General features: G+C 35.7%; 1 protein-coding gene across 1 annotated transcript in view; it reads right to left on the reverse strand.

The window, feature by feature from the left end:
• Nucleotides 1-19,623, reverse strand: part of LOC131309847 (uncharacterized) — a 46,901-nt gene extending 27,278 nt beyond the window's left edge. The window contains exon 1 of the mRNA XM_058336509.1: nucleotides 19,606-19,623. The gene's annotated coding sequence lies outside the window, so the exon portion shown is untranslated. The remainder of the gene's footprint in view (nucleotides 1-19,605) is intronic.
• Between the last annotated feature and the right edge of the window lie 50 nt (nucleotides 19,624-19,673).

Below are 19,673 nucleotides of genomic sequence, written 5' to 3' on the forward strand. Positions count from 1 at the left end.
TCAAAACATGTGATGAGGGCTTGGATAAGAATGGAGAGGAGTCTTTAGTTCCCTAAATGACATTTTCATCCTAATAAATTGAGGTACATGTAACCCAACCCCAATACTCTAGCATATCAAAAAAACAAATCGAGTTTGGGATTTTTGAAAAAAGAGATTCTGTGTGAACTATCTTTCCTCGTCCTCTTCTTTTTTAGTATCAGGCTATCCTGTTAATTTTTGTTCGCATTGCCAATTTGTGATTGGGAATGAAGAACGACCTTGAGACTGCGCCGAGCCATATAAGAAGTCAAGAAGTTTGGCTTGAGCTTGACCCTCCTTCCAAAAAGGAGGTCTTCAAGTCAAAACGCACTTTCAAAACGGACGCTCAAACACACACACACATGTGAATGTGTCATGTGTGTGAGGAGAGAGAACAGAGAGAGAGAGAGAGAGAAAGAGAACAGAGAGAGAGAGAGAAAGAGAACAGAGAGAGAGAGGGGACTCCAATGATCCAACTGTGCAACAGTCCTTCCATGAATATACTAGAATACATATACTCCATTTTAATTATAAATATGTGTCGTGTGTGTCTTTATATCATTTAAAGAGTTGAAAGTAGTGAATGCAATTAATGGATTTGCCTCCAAGTTTCTCCAATTATATAATACTAAAACGATTCTCTTCTCATAATCATAATCATAATCATCATGGCTGGCTGTTTACTTCAACCCCCTAATCTTTTTTTTTTAAATAATAAAAACTAAAAATTAGGATACACTTGCTCTCCCGTCCCTCTGCCAGACTGCGCTGTCAAAGATTAGAATTATTTTATTTTTTTTGAAATTCGCTAGCTCTTTTTTAGACTGCGCTGTCAAAATTATTCATGGGTCAACATTGGTGATTACAATTATTATTATTATTTTAAATTTATTGAGAACGTGAATTGTGTTAAAAATTGAAGTTAATTGGATACAATAAATACAACTACGACAGAAGATTTATCTTGCGATACACAGAGTCAGATCTAATTTCATAATTTATTTCGGTCAAGATAAATATGCTTTGAAATTTCAATTGGCATGAGTTTTGATATGGTTAATATTTTCAACAAATTTTAAAAAATAGAACAATGGTCAAGTTACCATCAGCAAAAAGAACATTAAGACAGTTTGTAAGAAATAGGTAATTTAAGAGAAATGATTTTCACACTCTCTTTTTCGATAAAGACTGTGGCTTTGTTTGGTTTAGATTTTAGAAAGTTATTTTTGAGAGTTGGAGTGGTAATGAGTGGAGAGAGATAGAGAGAAAGATTTATTGAAAACTGTGCCGAGAGTTAAAAGTTACTCTCAGAGTTGTAAACCAATCGGAGTGATTTTATTTTTTTGTCTTTTAATGAAGCTTTTATGTGCATTTTTTCATTAAAAGATAAAAAAGTGAGTGTATTTATCAAGTATGGGATTTCGAACTCGATGGCAACAAACAATAATCGAACACGACGACAACAAAGACGAAAAAAATCGTCCACCATCTTAGAGCATCCATGATCTCCACGTCTTTGTGGGTTTTCCGATTGGTTGATGTGTGGTTTTCATATGATGGTTTCAATTGGATGTGTGGGTTTGAGATTTGAGAATATAATATTTCAAAGAGAGAGAATGAGAACGGGGTATGTGATTTATTTTTATTTTATTTTTTGGTCAACCGGGGGGGTTTTGCGATTTGGGATTTTTGGAATTTCATTGAGTAGAATGCTTAGGCAATTTACCTAAGAAAATCTCATGGAAGCTGTTGGAGATGCTCAGACCTAGGAACTCCATCTGTGGTGGGATAGAATAGTCATTTTCATAGTATCAGGCTAGCCATCAGATTCCTCGGCAGCATCACGTATTGCTCACACACAAATTGCTCAGAACCAATTGAAAGTAATACGCGGATCAAAAAAAAAAAAAAAATTTGAAAGTAATACTAATAAAATATTTGGATTCAATCAATGCCTAGAAAAGGAATGGTGGTAGGCTTTAGGTCTGTCAAACAAAGAAAGCTAGAAGAGTCATAACGCTCATTAATTTCACAGGACAAACTTCGGTTGACTGAACTGAAGTACATGCCTAAAAGGATTTGAGACATTCTACAACTACATCCAAATACATATCCAATTACACACCTATACATACAAGTGTATGGGCTCCACACACACTAGAATGTGTAGTGTGTGTGGAGCCCACACACTTATGTATGTGGGGTGTGTAAAATGGGTGTGGTTATAAAATTATTGAAAGGATTGAGACTTTTTGAGATTCTTTTTTACTTGTTTAATTTTTTTTTTTTGTGTTTATTAATTTTGTGTTTAAATTTTATAAATTAATCATTCGTCTTAAAAAGAGGTATCGATAAAGTAAAAAATTACTGAGTATGATTTTTATCCAAATATTTTCAAAAAAAGAATGGAGATCGAAGTAAAAGTTCGTCCAATCGTTAACTTTATTAATCCAAAATTAGTCGGGATGCGTAAAAATAAATATTAGCATCTCGAAACATAAAGATTGGCACAGACCGTTATGAAAAACTTCCAGCCATACCATCATATTACAAGGTCTTTCTCTGTTTGAAAAACAAAACCCTTTGTCACAACTCACAAGCAACTAATCATCTTTAAGATTATTATACACTTCTTTCCCTATGTATCACTCGTCTTAGATTGCTTTAAAATCTTTGTTTTTTTTATTTTGGGTTTCGACGGCCAGGGTTTCCGGGCAAGCGAAATATTAATGCTTTGTTTGGATGAATTTTTAAAAATTTTTTAGTTTGGTTTTTAGGATGATGGATGAAGAAAGAAATTAGGGTAATAATTGGTTATAGAGGTAATGAGAGAAGAGAGATAGAGAGAGAAATGATAATAATGATTAGAGATATGAGTAATAAGTGAAGAGATAAATCAGAATAATGATTGGAATAGGTATAATGAGTGTTTCTTGAGTTGAATTTTTTTTTTTCAAATTAGCATCCAAACAATGCATAAATTGCTTTAAAATCTTTGTTTTTTTTTTTTTTTTTGTTTCTTTCGACGGCCATGGTGACTAGCTCACGCGCATCTTGACTAATCCCCTCTCGGTTCAGTAAAAGACATATCGACGCGAGACTAGGGTATTTACAAGAAATTTCATTCTTGTAGTCCGGTCCCCAAAAATTAAGCTCTGGTCAATTGTGTCCTTGTGCTGATTGCTTGAAAATCTGGTTTATTGCTTGATCGATCTAATTATTTTCTTACTCCAATTTGGATGGCTAACGAGACTCAAATAACTATATGGCACGTCCGTCCTATATTTTCCTTTTATGAGCTACACTTCTGCACTGGTTCTTTTGGTAGTTAAGAATGGTAGATAAAATGAAGCAATCGCATGTACCAAACAGGACCCAATAAAGAATACTAGCATTGAATCCTCCGATGTTCCTTTTGGGCCTCCCTCTCGAATTTAATGTTCTTGCGTCCTGTTTGCCTCTTTTTCATCCATTAAGGAAAGCAATACAAGAAGAAACCGATAGTACTTGCAAAATTGGATAAAGTTTCACCAAAAAAACAAAAGGAGAGGACAAACCCATCAAAATAACACATTGTTATTACTGCGATCAGCCAAAAATTTAGAGATCTTGGGTTCAACTCTCATAGATGACATTTTGAATTACCTAACACCGTGATTGTTGTATCTATCTCTTACCGCCTGCAGAAAGTGGGTTCAACGTGATCCTCCTTTCGAAGAGCTCTTCCTTAACAAAGAAAGAAAAAGGGATAGGCTTTTTCTCCAACCCAAGTTGCAAGAATGTTATATCGATCCTAACGTGCCACATTCAAAGATCACGGGAAGTTAGTATTTTAGTTAACTTTAGCTACGAAGAGTTAAAAGACAATTTAAAACACTCTTTGCATGTTTTCTTTGCCATATTTAAATTCATATAAGCCTCCCTATTCGTGCGACTAGGATGAGAGGATAGCCTCATCCAAAACGCATCTTTCTTTGTTTGCTTTTCTTTTAAGTTTAGTAGTAATGGTTTCTTGTCAATCAAGTCCTGTGTCTTGGAGCTGAAAGGCTAAGATTCAAAAACTAGGGACAAAGTTAAGCAAAAAAGCATTGATATTCTGAAAACTTAAGAAGGGAGGAAACTTAGAACAACAAGGTGATCATAAAAGGGAAAAAAGCACAACAAAAAGGAGAAGGAAAGGGGTCAAAAGAAGTATAATAACTGTCAACCAACTTTGTTAAATTGGTGTTTAGGAAAGATGTCTGCACTATTAACCTACATTTGGGGATTGACCATGAATCCACCTGAGCAAGGAAATGGAAAAAGAATGAACATGTGTGTGATGAATACAACTCAAGAGACACCAACGGGGCTTAATCCCAGCCGCACCGGAGGGGGGCTTAAGAAGCCAGGTGAGAGGTCTCAGGTTCGAATAGATGGAGAGCTACGGTTGGCCTGGTTGTTGATCTAACTACTAACCACTAACGCTACTTATGGCAAACTGCAAAAGAAAAACAAATACAGATCAAGACCTAAATGAACAGTAAATTGCAAAGAGCACATATAAGAAGCACATAATCCTGTTAAAAGGTTGTATACCTTCTAAATATCTTTCTGCTAGTTTACTTAAGTTTATATATACACCATCACTCTGTACAAAATTGGAAAGGACAGTAGCAATAGCTTTTATGATTTGATTATCATTCAGAAAATCTTGGTGATGGTGCAGGCTATTAAAAACTTTTTTCAGTACAGATATGGCATAGAAAATAAATATAGAAGACACTGCCCTCACTACATTATATCACTTCAAACATATTCTACAAAAATATTCAATTAATTTGGTATAAGACAACCCTTCAAATTCTAACTATAGAGCCCCTGTACAAGCCAACCTTTGGACTTCTAAGCCAACTAGTAATTTGCTAATTAAGAAGCACTCAGACAGATATGAATATGAACACAAACATTGATACTGATATGAGACACGATAATTATGGACACGGACACCGCGAAAGACACGACAACATATGTATGTGTCTGTGTTTATGTGTTTTTCAGATAGACTATTTAGTAGTGTTATCCATATGAACATCATTTTCAGAAACAACCAAAATTGTCATTAGACTCATTACAATTTGCAATTTTTATCTTGACGACGTTGGTACTTTTTGATTTCCAATATTTGCCTTCCTATTAGTAAAAAAGTATAATTTTAAAGCCCAAACCAAGTATTATAAACTACTATATATTGACCCGTGCCATGTCCCAATCCATGCTAACTTAAGACACATTTCTGCGGTGTGTCCCAGATGTGTCCCTCACTTACAAGTTGGTAAATTTAACTAGAGTTGCCACCTGGCGTGTCCTCAACGTGTCGCGTTTGTCCTGTGTCAAACATGAATTTGGCGACCAATTAGGCGTGAATCACGTGACGGTGCTTCATAGGTAATTGGTACAGGCTAAATTATCAACACAATAATGTTCGACTAGATTTTTCCAGTCAGCAAGCTAAGGCAAAAATCCTAACACGACACGCGAGCCTGGGTAACCGCCATGGAAATTTCGAGTCAAAAGAGGATGCCAATAACATGGAAAGCTGAAAAGAACATGTTTTATACAGAAGGGCTTCTGAAAAAAAACTGAAGCTCTATGGCTATCTATACCTTAGAGACAGTTAGTTGTTGAAGAGTAGATGAAAATGGTGGTTTTGTAAGGCAGGTGAAAAGATATGCCACCAAACAATGCATACAATATTGAAGTGATCCTCATAATGGAAGGGAAATGTGGAATAAATGCTCATGAAATTACATGGTGGAGGTTTTTTCTAAAGAGACTTGATGAGTGTCCGTACAATTTTTTATGTCACTCATTCATGAATGCCAATGCTTTCCACTATGAGGTCATTCAATTTTCAAGGAGGGAATTTTGATTTCTCTCCCTTCATTTGTCCCTTCTTAGTTATTGAACTAATTAAGAAATTTAAAACCTTACCTGCTCTCTCTCTCTCTCTCTCTCTCTCTCTTACACACAGACATGTGCACAAAATAGTGCTTCTGATGAATTAAGGATTAAGCTTCACTGATGCATCTGTCAATCAAATGAGCAACAACAAATCAAACTAGATACACCTCAAAACAGCATATATATTATCTTCGGTAGATATCGAAAACAGAATCATATTTGATTAGAATCAGCATCATATTAGTTTCTCTATGAATTAATCTTGCAAACATGAATTTATGCATGCTTCAAAGATCACAGCAGATCAGCAAAATCATCGAATTCCATCAATGAAAGGCAAAATTTTTGTAGATCAATAGTGATGGAGATGCAGTTTAGCATTGGCAAAGTGTCATGCCAACGTGAAAAATGCAGGTTATTAAAGTCAATTTACCAATAGTACAAAAATCGTATCTAACAGATCCTCATATAGTATGTAGCAAGTAACATGCTCCAAAGGGTTTTCAAATAATCTTTAGTTAAAAGTGATATTTGAAGTTCAAAATTTTGTCCGGATCAAAAAAAAAGTTCAACATTTTGTCATTCCAGACAAAGTAGAGAGAATTTGATGGACCACATTGATGACCAAAACAATAATATTGAATGGAAAGAAATGAAGCAATAAATCTACCATTCAACAACTAACTCTCATTCCACCATGTCCAATAAGTACTTTTCAGTTCTATCTTGAAATTTAACTATGTATAAATACTGTGATTGGGACTTCATAACTATGGCTTTGTAACCATGACATGGAATTTTGCTGACAGTTACGGCAAAGAATAAGCTTTTCAACTTATGCACAGAATGAGAACCACTTCTAGTGAAGTTGGTTGCTCATCTCCCTCCCTCCAGTGGTGACCAAGGTTCGAGTCCCGGGGGTGGTGGTGGTGTTGTGTTTGGGGGCTAGGGCTATGGATAGCCTCTGGACCCCCTGTGCTTACTCTAACACCCCCCACTAACCCCTGCTGATGTATACAAAGTTGACCCAAAAAAAAAACTTATGCACAGAATGACAGAACCATATTAACATCAGCATAATGTTTAAGCAAAGTGACTCAATGAGCAGGAACAATGTCTTAAAGTAGATGAAACCCTGGAGCTAAGGGAAGTAAGCAAAGAAAGAATGAAAGCAAATAGTGCTTAAGCAAAATGCGGAATGGCCATTGTTTTCTGCATAAAAATTCAAGATGACCTAGCCTGCTGGTCATGTTGGAGCACTTTATGCTCTGAGGTCTTGGGCTCGAGCTGATGAAAAACATCAACCCCCTGGAAGTAATCTAATAACTCATTAACCCGCCAGTATCGTATTTCGTGCAAAAAAGGAAAGAAATGGATGCAAATGCAAGATCCTTGACATGCATGGCACATTGGCTATTCAGATTCTTAAACTTTGATGGGGGCTCAACTGATCATAACTGATTGAAGTACACTTGAACATGGTAAAATGTCAAACTTGTTCTGGAACAACGAGTCTCCCATAATTAATCCCAAGTTGCAAAGATAATCAGATTCAATATCCACCAAGTTATGGTAGGCTGGTAGCTAATTCCCAGTCAAGAAGTCACCTGTAGGCAGTAACCATGGGTTTACTTGCTGGGATCTATAACCAAGTGTCTTTAAAAGCTTTAAGCATTTGATGTATTGGTTTTCAGGAAAAACTTCCGTGATCAACTTCAAAACTGTTTTTGAATCATCTCATGACTAATTGATTTCGCCCCAATCGGTTTTAGGGGAGCATTGAAGAATTAGGTGCACAGAATATTGAGGTGTATTTGTTTTCACCCACATGTTAATAAGATTTTAGATTATTAACTTAGATTTGGTTGGATAGCATATTGAGCAGGGAAAAATCTGCACTTGAAATGGTTATGGCGTGAGACAGCGGCCAAGAAAACCACCAGGATGTCAATTGTGTATAAAATTGCACTCCTTGGCCTTTATGGTTGTGGTTTATGGCGAAGGCTATCTTGAGGGAAAAGAATCCCAATTCCGGAAGTGGACTTGACGAGCAAGTCTTCCTAACCGGGTCTGCGCTACCATCAAGGAGCTTCCCAAAAGTACGGACTTGGGAGATGTCCACAAAAGTTCTGGAAGTAATTGGACATGGCAGGCAAGTCTTTCTTAACTAGGTGTGTCCTAAAATCAAGGAGATTCCTAAGATTTGGATTTGTGAAATATACCGTAACTGTATTTAGATTCTTCATTCATATATCTTTATGGTGGGCCTAGGTCCTGCACTAGGTCATTTGAAGATAAATGGAATTCAAAGCACTAGTTGAAAGCTTCCTTTATCACATAAAATTTACAAAATCTTAGCACTCTTGGGAAACTCTAAATAGGTCGCGTACTGTGAAGAAGGAGATCCCTGCAACCAGGATAATTAGTGTATGGCCTCATCCATAAAAGAGTATCTTGCTTGCTTTGTTTCCGATTTACCACAAGTTGGCCCGGACATCTAGTAATCAAAATGAAAAAACAATACCTTGTGTCTAGGAGCTGAAAGGCTAAGATTCGAATGCTGGGGTTTAAAAAACGGATTGATTACATTCAAAACTTCTATGAGAGGAAAAGTTGGGAAAAAAAGGTGGTCACAGAAGGAAAAAATCACAACAAAATAAATAAATAAATAAATAAAAGGACAAGGAAAGGGGTCAAAAGAAGTAACTATCAACTACCTTTGTTAAGTTGGTGTTTAGGGAAGATACGTGCACTTGGAATCTATATCTGCGAAATTAGCAGAAAATTTGGAAAGGAGAGAAATGGAGCATATAAAGAAAACTAAGGAACCAAATTTAACAGCAAACTACAGATAGAAATAAACAACTACAGATTCCTCTTAAATGTTGAATTTTTGTTTATTCCAACTTAAGCATTTTAATTCTTATGTCTTTCACTCTTTATCCCATGCCAAGTAACAACTTCCCTCAGAACATAACATGTAAGTGGAGATCAAAAGGGGAGAAGGGACAGCGATGCACACCAACCTGCCCCACCCAGCCATATTAGTTCAAAAATATTTTCCGACGAAATTCAGATTAATTTGTGTAAGCTAAGCCGTCCAAATCTAACGAGAATCTTGTCATATTGCCCATCAAAGGAGAAGTCATTTTCTGAAAACCATCTCATCTAGCAAAGTCCAACATAGTGAGTTGTTTACGCTAACACCAACATAATGATGTTCCGTCAGAAATTTCCAGCGAGCAAGCTAATGCGCAAAATTATAACACGACACGCGACCCTCGGCTACCTTGATGGAAAATCATGTCAAAGAAAGATGCCACAACAGCGATTTAGCACAACCAACATGATAGTTACAAGAACATGCTTTTTAGGAGGGCTTCCGAAAGAACTAAAGCTCTATCCATATTTGAGAGACAGTTAGTTGTTGAAGAGTAGATGAAATGGTGGTTTTGGAAGGCAGATGAAAAGATATTACCACCTCAGAATGCATGCGACATTAAAGTGATCTTCATTGCAAATAGGGAACAAATGCTCATGATATTATATGGAGGAGCTTTTCTATTTTTTCTACAGAAACTTGATGAGTGTCCGCAAATTTCTAATGTCACCCAATCATGAATACCAATGCTTTACAGTATGAGGTCATTCAAGTTTCGAGGAGGGTATATGATCATCTCTATCCCTTTTTAGTTATTGGACCACCACCCATTTTTAAGTTACCTACATTTGTCCCTTTTTAGTCATTGTACCACACCCGCCAACCCCCCCCCCCCCCCATTCTTCATTTACCTTAATTTGCCCCTTTTTGTTTTGGTATTAATTTTGTCTTTTCTGAATTCTTGTTAGATTCAGGTTAACTTTTTGGATTGGCATTTATCGTGACGAGAGGAGTCTAAAAAGTAAAAATTATTACCAAAAGCAAAACAATGTCCCCTAAAGATGAAAAAATATCAAACTTGTGTCTTTTTTTTTTTTGTCTTTAGGCCAAGTTTCCCTTCGCGCTTATTTCCTTAACAAAATATAGAGGGAAATGAGCCCCTTTGGCCCATTTAGCTCCATACGGAAACATGGCCTTAATGTCGTTCTATACTTCTATATGAATATTTTTTCATCTACATTTCACAATTGTTTATTTTTTTTCGATTCCTCGCGTCGAGACAACTGATTAAATTACGACGAAAAGCAAATAAAAAATTATGAAAATTAAATAGTACGAAGAAAATACGAGAGCAAAAATTTAGAAAGAACAAGCCCCAAATCTCTCTCTCTCTCTCTCTCTCTCTCTCTCTCTCTCTCTCTCTCTCATATACAAGGCCGCAAAAATGTGGCCATAGAAAAGCTTCATTGATGTATCAGTAAATCAAATGAGCAACAGCAAACCAGCTAGATACGAATCAGTACCACAAATGTCATCTTAATTTGGTAAATTTGTAATGAGAATCAAAGTAGATTAGAATCAGCTTCTTAGAACTCTCTGCATGAAGGAAACTCGCAAACGAATGTCAATAATTGAATGGGGCAAAAACAAATGCAACAACTAACGTTTGGCTTCCAAACAAAGCAGTGAGGTTTTGATGGTCCACGTTGATGCCCGAAACAATGATATGGAAAGAGAGAGAAACGAAGACAAAAAATCTACCATTCTACAACTAACTCTCATTCTACACCAAATAAGTCATTGCCATCCCCTACTTAAAGTTGCTCTTTTGGATGCGTAAGGTAAATGGGGTTTCCCAAGTATGGTTCCGTAATCAGCACACGGATTTTCACATTTTGCAGTATTTATGGTAAAGAGTTAGCTATTCTACTTGTGTACAAAACTACATCAGTAGTGAACTAATGTTGTAAGCAACAATGACCCAATGAGAAGGAGCAATATCTCAAAGTAATGCAAGACACCCAGGAGATACGGGGAACAGGCAAACAAAGACTGAAAGCAATAACTACTTGAGGAAAATACATCTAGGCACCAAAATGGACATGGTTATCAGACCGTAATGGATAATATCCAATAATTGTCAACTATTCATATAACTATTCAAGCACAGCCATACACCCTAACCGCGGAAACTCGCCTAGCCTATTCCATGGGGACTTGGGAACTATTATATCGTGGTGATTACAAATCCCTTCTTCTTCGCCAAAAGTGAAGGAACGTGATTGTGGGAGAAGTTAAAAGAATCAACATAACAAGAAGCTAACAACAAATCTCCCAAACCAAGCCACAGGTTGAGCAAAACAAGTATTATTACAATATGAGTTAGCTATACATATGCAAATCTCCTGCCCCGCATGGCGTGTTGGCTACTCTGTATCTTGTACTTTAGTGGGGCTCAACTAAACATAATACAGCAAAGTCCAACACTGTTGGTTACGAAAGTATTGTGAACTGTATAAGCCCGGGGGCAACCTCACCTTAATAGTTAACTCTGGGGGGCTTATTTCTATCCCAAAAAAAAAATAGAGTAACATCTTTGCTTGTAGGAGGTCTTGGGTCCAAGTCTCTCCAATTATATTTGTTACCCTTCTCTCCTTTGGGGGGTTGCACATGGGAGAGCGTGTTGGATTCAGATGCAGGAATTTTAAGATGAATTGAAAGAGGAATTCTTAAACACACAGCAAATACAATACATGCATTTAGGGATGTCAGGTGTGTATATACAATTTTCCAAACTTTTTAGAAATAATTATTGGTTCAGCAGTTAACATCGTGGTCATCAGAAGATGCTATTCTTAATAAGGTCAAAAGTTGAACTCCTATTGCTTTCTCTTCGTGCACAAAGTGAGCAACCATCTTTTCTTGATTCCTGGGATCCAAAGGATAGCCAAAACAAAAACTTCAAGATGCAGAATAATGCATGCTCATTTCATGCTAGAATTGATACCAGGTAGATAATAAGCTGCCACCCCATAATTCTTATGGGGATTTTCCTCGTCAACCAAAACTGATGAACGGGAAGAAAACTATAACTTGATGGTTGATACCTTCTGTTACCAGCCTTTTTGACATATTTTGTCACTTCTTAGGGTAAAGCAATTTGCAATTCCAACTCAAGGCTTAGACCAGAAAGTTACCCTCGTCGTGGTTAATGGTCCAACGTCTTCTCAAAGAGAAAGTAGTACCCCTATCAAGAATGGTCACTCCCCATCTCGTAACACTAGAAGAGGGGGAAGGAGCAGCTACTCCCAGTCAAGAGGAGGGATACACCCCACCTGCACAATGCACTACAATTTTTGCTTTGATAGGTAAATTTGGCAAAATACAAAAGGAAAGTCTGTACCCCGAATCCTGATCATACCCTTGAACATATCCTCTAATATGTTTATTTGCATAAGCCATTGTTCCCACTCTCACAAATTCATGTTGCAAGCTAAGTATCTTTCACACCCTTTTAACCTGACATTTTTTCGTTACCATCTCTGGTTGTATCACATATAAGCAACTGTATCTTGTCATCATTGCAAAAAGAAGCTTATTTATGTAAGGCTGCAAAAATAGCCCTTCCTCTTTTTCTAAACTTTTGAGCTAGCCTATTACCATTTTGAGCCCCAAGAGGTGAAAAAATTGTCAACTCCATGTTTCTTTAAAAAATTGGAACTAAATGACTTCGCCAAATCTACAGCCAAACAATTTATGATATGAAGCATCAACTATAACCTAAAAGAGATGCATTGATAGAAAGTGAATGCAAGTAGTCGTACAGGTTGAATGAATAAAGTCATACAGAATTGCTAGCCGGAAAAACGACATCATGCTAACAGCCAATCCATTACAGTTAAAAAAAAAACTTACATGGAGTAGATGGTTCACCTCTCTGTCCAGCTTACTGCGTTAGCCTTTAAGGGCAAGACAGGTTGCTCTCAGGGCTCTAAAGTTGCATGGCCTATTCCACGGGGAAAGGTAGCACAAGATTGCATTTTATCTCTTCCTTGCCTCCTCTTCCCTGCACTTAAAGAATCCAGCCCAGACAAGAAGGGCATGCATTGAAACATCAAGGAAGTTAAAAATGGATTGTAAAATCTCTCCCAGATAACTCTTAATTTGTAACTAGCAAGGAAGTTTACGGTAGCAGTTGTTTTTGATACTTAGACAATTCTGGAGAAACAACAGCTATTTTCAAGACAATGTTGTTAAATGAAAAATCTACACCCTACCTTGACAAGAAACAATAAAAGGTTACAATACGATAGACCCAAAAAGAAGTTACACGGTACAAACTCCAAATGGCTGCACTTAAGAAAAGATTTTAGATAACTTATTAAGATATAGAATCAGAGATCACTTTAATGTAATATTAGGACCTCTTAATTACCTAATATTAAGCTTTTGGAATTGATATAAACTTGGCCAATTGGGAACGAGAAAAGCAATTTAAGTGCTTGTCGAGGTCGCATGTTTGAATCCCACAGATTAGCACGTACACATACGAACACATGTACAGAGAATTAGCGAAGAAAATAGGAGTAAGATAGGAAACTTGACCTGCTTTGTTCATTATACAGCAGGTCTCGAAAAATCGGCATTGACGATTCTTGAAGATAATAAACGGAAAAGCGCCGTTGATGATTGTGATCGGTGCCACACGAACTGAATAAACAATCTAGGGTTAGAGAGAGAGAGGAGGAGGAGGAGGAGGAGGAAAGCAAAGTTTGTTAAGAGTCGTTACGCCAGATCCTTTTCCGGACACCCACGTAATTCTAACGCGCGTGCGTTTCATAACTATGATAGATGAATAAGATACATAAGGAAATGAAATTAGGATTGCGACTAAAATAAGAAGGAATTGATAATTTACATATCTGTTAGGCGTGAGATTAAATGATGAAATTATTAATATTATGTTTGTTTTTGCACAACTTGGATATGATTAAAACATTCAACCCCGGAATATTTAAATATTCATTCTCTTTATTCATGCATACCGTTCTTTTTTCATGCTTATATTTTCATCCTCTTAGTGTATGAATTACCTTTCTTACCCTTTTCACTATGATATACATATATTATGTTATATTGCTTTCATAATTTAGTAAGATTGGATTGGATTATTTTCCCGATTTAGTGGGATTGGATTGGATTGTTTTCCTAATTCAGTGGGATTTTGTAAATTTAAATATGATTATGTGTTGAAAATTGATTTTGACATTCCAGTTTTAGCCATTGGCATTCCACTTTGTATGTTAATCGTGTGAGAAAACAAAACTAAAAGTGGAGTGTCATTGGCTAAGGGGCTGTTTGATAAAACTGAAAACTGAAACTGAAAGCTGAAAAATTAAGTACTGAAAACTAAATGCTGAAATTTTTAAGCTGAAAAGCTGTTTGATAAATATATTAAGTACTGAATTAAAAAAATAATGAATTAATTTTGTTCCAATTCTATCTTAATTTACTAACAATCACAATATATTTTTGGTAATGGTGGTGGAGTGGGGGGGGGGGGGGGGAGTTGTGGAGGTAGTAGGAGTGCTGGTAGTGGTGGTGGTGGTGTAGTGATGGTAGTGGTGGTGGAGTGGGGGTGGTGGTGATGGTGGTGGAGTGGTGGAGGTGGTGGTAGGAGCGATGGTGTGTGGTGGTGTAATGATGGTAGTGGTGGAGTGGTGGTGGTGGTGGTGATGTGGTGGTGGTGGTGGTAGTGGAGGTGGTGTAGTGATGGTAGTGGTGGTGGTTGTGGTGGAGTTGTGGTGGTGGTGGAGTGGTGGTGCTGGTGGTGGTGGTGGTGGTGGTGGTGGTGGTGGTGGTGGTGGTGGTGGTGGTGGAGTTGGTGGTGGTGGTGGTGGTAGTGGAGGGAGTGGTGGTGGTGGTGATGTGGTGGAGGAGGAGTGGTGGTGGTGGTGGTGGAGTGGTGGTGGTATAACGGTTGAATGTAAGTACACAAAAATTCAGCCAGAATTAAGTAGCTCAAAGCTATTTAATTTTTTTCAACATTTTAGCCTATATTTTAAGTGGTACTTAATTTGTTAAGTAATATGAAATGTGGTTTTCAAACCTACTGAATCACTTATTACTTAATTGATTCAATATTAAGCGCTGAATTTAAGTTATCAAACAAGCCCTAAAAGTACAGTGCTAAAATCGCCTCCCTTATGTGTTATATTGTTTTTCTAATTTAGTGGGATTGGATTGGATTATTTTTCCAATTTAGTGGGATTGGATTGAATTGTTTTCTTAATTCAGTGGGATTTTGTAAATTTAAATATGATTGATTGCTTTTATTTTTTTATTCTATTACTTTTATATCTCAAATTAAATCGCATCAAAACAATCATAATTCATGAATTTTTGGTAATTTTAATATGATTGATTAATTTTATATTTCAATGATAATATTTTGGGAGTATGTCATGTTTATTAAATCGGTTTCAAGCAAAATTATGAATGGTCATGAACGTTGAAATCGACATGGTAATTTAACCATGAAACGCTAATCACGATAACATATGTTTTGATGGTAATTTAACCATATTTCATAGAATAAGATCAATTAAAAATATGACCTTTTTGGTTAATACGTGAACATTTTAACATGATCAATATATGCAAAAATATGGTCAGCTTATCATATTAATTTCATAAAATATGGTTACTTTATCATATCTGGTTGGCTAGTACCTATTTCATGCTAACTGCTACAAATAATCTACCATGAATTCAAAAACTACTATAATAACTCATCTGCTTGTACGTAATACACCATGATGCGAACATGATTTCGATGAACAATTATACATGCAATATTGATCATCTTCTGCAAATGATTTGCCATGAAAAAACAAACATATTTCAAAGATTCGATTCATAGTAAACTGTTCAATTAAGAATGGCGGAGGAACCCATGTGGGTTTTCAAATTCTATTGCAGATTGGAATGAAAATGGGTTTTCATGGGAGAAGCGAAAATGGTTTCTTTGTTGAATCATCTTCTCCTCAATCGTTTTAGGATTTCCCAGTGCAATGTATGAGGGAAATAGATGGATCGATGGTGATCAGGCACATGTTCGAATGGCAATAGGCTGGAATACAGGATGAAAAGAAACACCATATGTAACGATCTAATTTTCGGACACGTTAATTAAATCATATTTAATTGATTTAATAATTCAAAAAATTGATTTAAGAAATAAAATTTTATTAAACAAAGTTTAGTTGCGAAAATCTCAAATACTAAATACAAAACGACTTAATTGTCTTACAACTCAACAAAAATAAAACAGAGTTTGACAAATGTGATAACACTTTTGAAAATTCAAATAACATTACTCTAAATTAAATAGAGCTTCTAAAGGTAAGGCATGCAAGGCTCGACAAAACTCTCCTTCCTTAGAGCATCAGCAGTGGAATAAGCAAATGTGAATAATCAAAATATGCCACATCAGATTTTGATTATTCATTTAGAGGTTGCTAAAGTTAGCAATGTCAAATCCCACATTGGTTATTTTTTGTCCATAATCAAAACCAATGGGCCCTGCAAACTTTTTCCCTTCATTTCATGCATATTTTTTGAAAAAGCTGTTTTTGAAGAGAAAAAAACAGTTTATGTTAGAAACAGTTAAAAAAAAAATTACACTTTGTTCACTTAAAAACTGTAAATACAATTTTGAGAAATTTTGAAAGAATTATATTTACACAAATAGTTTTGAAATTTTAAAAACTATAAATACAGTTTTTAAAAAACCGATTTTGTGTAAAAAACAGTTTTCTATAAAAGAGTTTTGAAATTTCAAAAACAGATTTTTGAAAAACACACTTTATTTACTCATAGTTTATAAAATTTTTGAAAAAATTGTTTTTTGTAAAATAAAAAAGTTTCTGAAAAAAACAGAAAAAAAAAATCTAAAAGTTACAGTTTTTTAAAATTATTTTTTGAAAACATTGTTGAGAGAGAGAGAGAATGGAAGAGAGAAGATTTTTGTGTAATGTTTGTGTACTTGATTAAGAGATAAAATTTGGTTATTGACAAAATATTGCTAGCTTTGATTATTGAAGAGCCAAAATTTAATTAGTTGTTAAGAGGTTGCTAGGTTTGGCTATTCCAATGTGAACACTTTTTTGATTCAACATTGCTAACTTTAATAATTTTTTGTTTTGCTTATTCTACTGTGGATGCTCTTAGTTGGGAGGTCCTCACCCGGGTACTGATCATCTTGTAGAGGATTCTGTTCTTCAATCTCCTGATTACCTGGCATGAAACGCTAGCCCAATGACACTATAATGAGTTTTGAAACTCATTAGATAAATCTTACCCATTAACCCTTACTCTACAAACAATCACATTTATAATAAAAGGAGGTAAGAATCGAAGAGTATAAAACTTATTTCATTATATAATCATTAACTTAAGTAAATTTCAAAATCTCAACTTCTATAATCATTTCAACACCGCAGTATTCATTATGTTCCAAACTCATAATTTCACTGGACATACTTTACAGGTCCTACCAGGCCACCCTCCATAACGCGAGGTCCTAGTAGGCTACTCTCACAATTCTAGGTCCATCAGGCTGCCCTCAAGGTCCTGCTAGACTACCCTCAATACCTGAGGTCCTGCCAGGCTACCCCTGAGGTCTTGCTTGGCCACCCTAATTACACCGGATCTATCAGGCTGCCCTCAAGGTCTTATCAGGCCACCCCTGATAACACGAGGTCCTGTCAGGCTACCCCTGAGGTCCTGCTAAGCCCACAACCTTTTCATCTGTTTCCTTTTTCCTTTAACCAGAACAACATCTACAAAATTTCTCTAAGTCCTCAACTTATCCAATGTCCCTAATTTCCTTTCTACGTTCCTGGTTCAATCAGCAAAACAATCATTTCAAATAACAAGCAAACAAATCATAATATATCCACAGACACAGGATAACTGAACCATCGTATACCCACCTCCAATGAGCTTAAGTCCAAACTAGCCTCTCAACGATTTCAATATGCTTCGATGCCAAAGTAATTGCGAGTGGATCAATAATAACAATAGTTCATAAAAAAAATACGAAAGCATTACATTATCAACAGTTCAAAAGGCTGAAGAATTTCACATGAAGTATTCGGATTTGTCCTTATGACTTTTGGGTTTCATTAGGATTTTGCACATAAGTTCATTTTAGTAATTTCTATTATATGAGGATTGAACAGTTATTTCGTAAACCTTGGGTTACTTTAGTAATCCTAGTACTGTTTGTACTGTTAGGCTTCTTCAAATAATATTACCAATAGTCAATGTAGTCAACTACAGTCTCACTCAAGAACATGCATCTTATATTAGTAAAATTAAGATTTTTTTTACTCACAAAATTAAACCTTTTTATTTTATTTTTAAAGTATGCTTGGGACAAAAACTTGTAATCCTAATGTATTAAATATTTTCTTTATAAACTGGATGCTACTAGTTATAACCGAACTAACTCAATTAAATCAATTTTTTTTTTTTACCCTATTTCCTCCTAACGGGCACGGTTTCTTTCTGGTAATATAATGATAATCTATTTTATTTAAGTGTAGTTATTCTCTTAAGTCTACTTCCCATGTAATTCAAAATAAGATACTCCACTATCGGCTCGTTATCTATATACACTACAACACGAAAGGGCTATAGCGAGGATTTAGTTTCCTCACAAAAGCACCTGATTTCCTCGCAAAATGTATTAGCGAGGAAAAATTTTGTCGCCAGTTTTTCTCGCTAAAACCCTGTCGCAAAAAGTATTAGCGAGGAAAATAAATTCCTCGCCTAATTTGACGTGTTGCGAGGAATTTCTTCCTCGCTAAATGCTTAAATTCCTCACTAAATATTTTCCTCGCAAATACCATTTGTCGTCAAATAGGCTACGAATTTATCAATAGGCGAGGAAATTTTTTCCTCGCTAAACAAAAAGAATCCCAAAACAGAAGTTCTCTCCGCGCTTTTTGCAGCTGCTGGTACTCGAACCTTGGACCTCTCCCATAACACGCGAAGCAACTACCAACCACGCTACACTGTACTTTCTGTGAAATTGGTGAAACTTTATTTATACATTATCTCTTTCAGCACTCCAAATTAATTTTTTCAACATTAATTTTGGTCTTTCTACTTTTTGTAGTTTTATAGTGTCTGAACTTTATTTGAACAAGTTAATTTTTTGCTAGCACAACAATTTTATCTGACAACTTTTGAAGAACTAATAATATGTGTTATTATTCTCATTTTTTAATGGGATAATCCTAACTTTTATGGAATGAGATTAATTTTGTCGTCATAAGCTTGAGATATATTTTAACGAAAAGTTAGGGACAAAGAAAATTTACCTCAGAGTGCCCCGAAAAAAACAACTAGTGGTTGAGATTCAGTTTGATGTGTGGGACCCTATATATCAAAGTGAATCTCAACCACTAATTGTTATTTTCAGGGTAAATTTTTTTTGTACTTAGTACTAATATTTTAATATCAGATTATGAATAACAAGAAGCATCACCCTCATTTTCTAATTTTAAAAGTGAGTTTGACCTTCTTTTTTGCCAAATACAAAGGGTATTATAGACTTGTAATTTTTTTCATCATCGCTATAATAATATGAACAAAATTTATAAATATTCATATAAGATCATCCTAAAAGCACTAAAGACAATACTTTTTTAATTTTTTAATCTTTAATAAATTTTTTTAAATTTTAAAACGTCTCTCTCTCTCTCTCTCTCTCTCTCTCTCTCTCTCTCACACACACACACACACACACACACACACA

Source organism: Rhododendron vialii, chromosome 12a (genome assembly GCF_030253575.1).
Source record: "Rhododendron vialii isolate Sample 1 chromosome 12a, ASM3025357v1".
NCBI classification, from domain to species: Eukaryota; Viridiplantae; Streptophyta; class Magnoliopsida; order Ericales; family Ericaceae; genus Rhododendron; species Rhododendron vialii.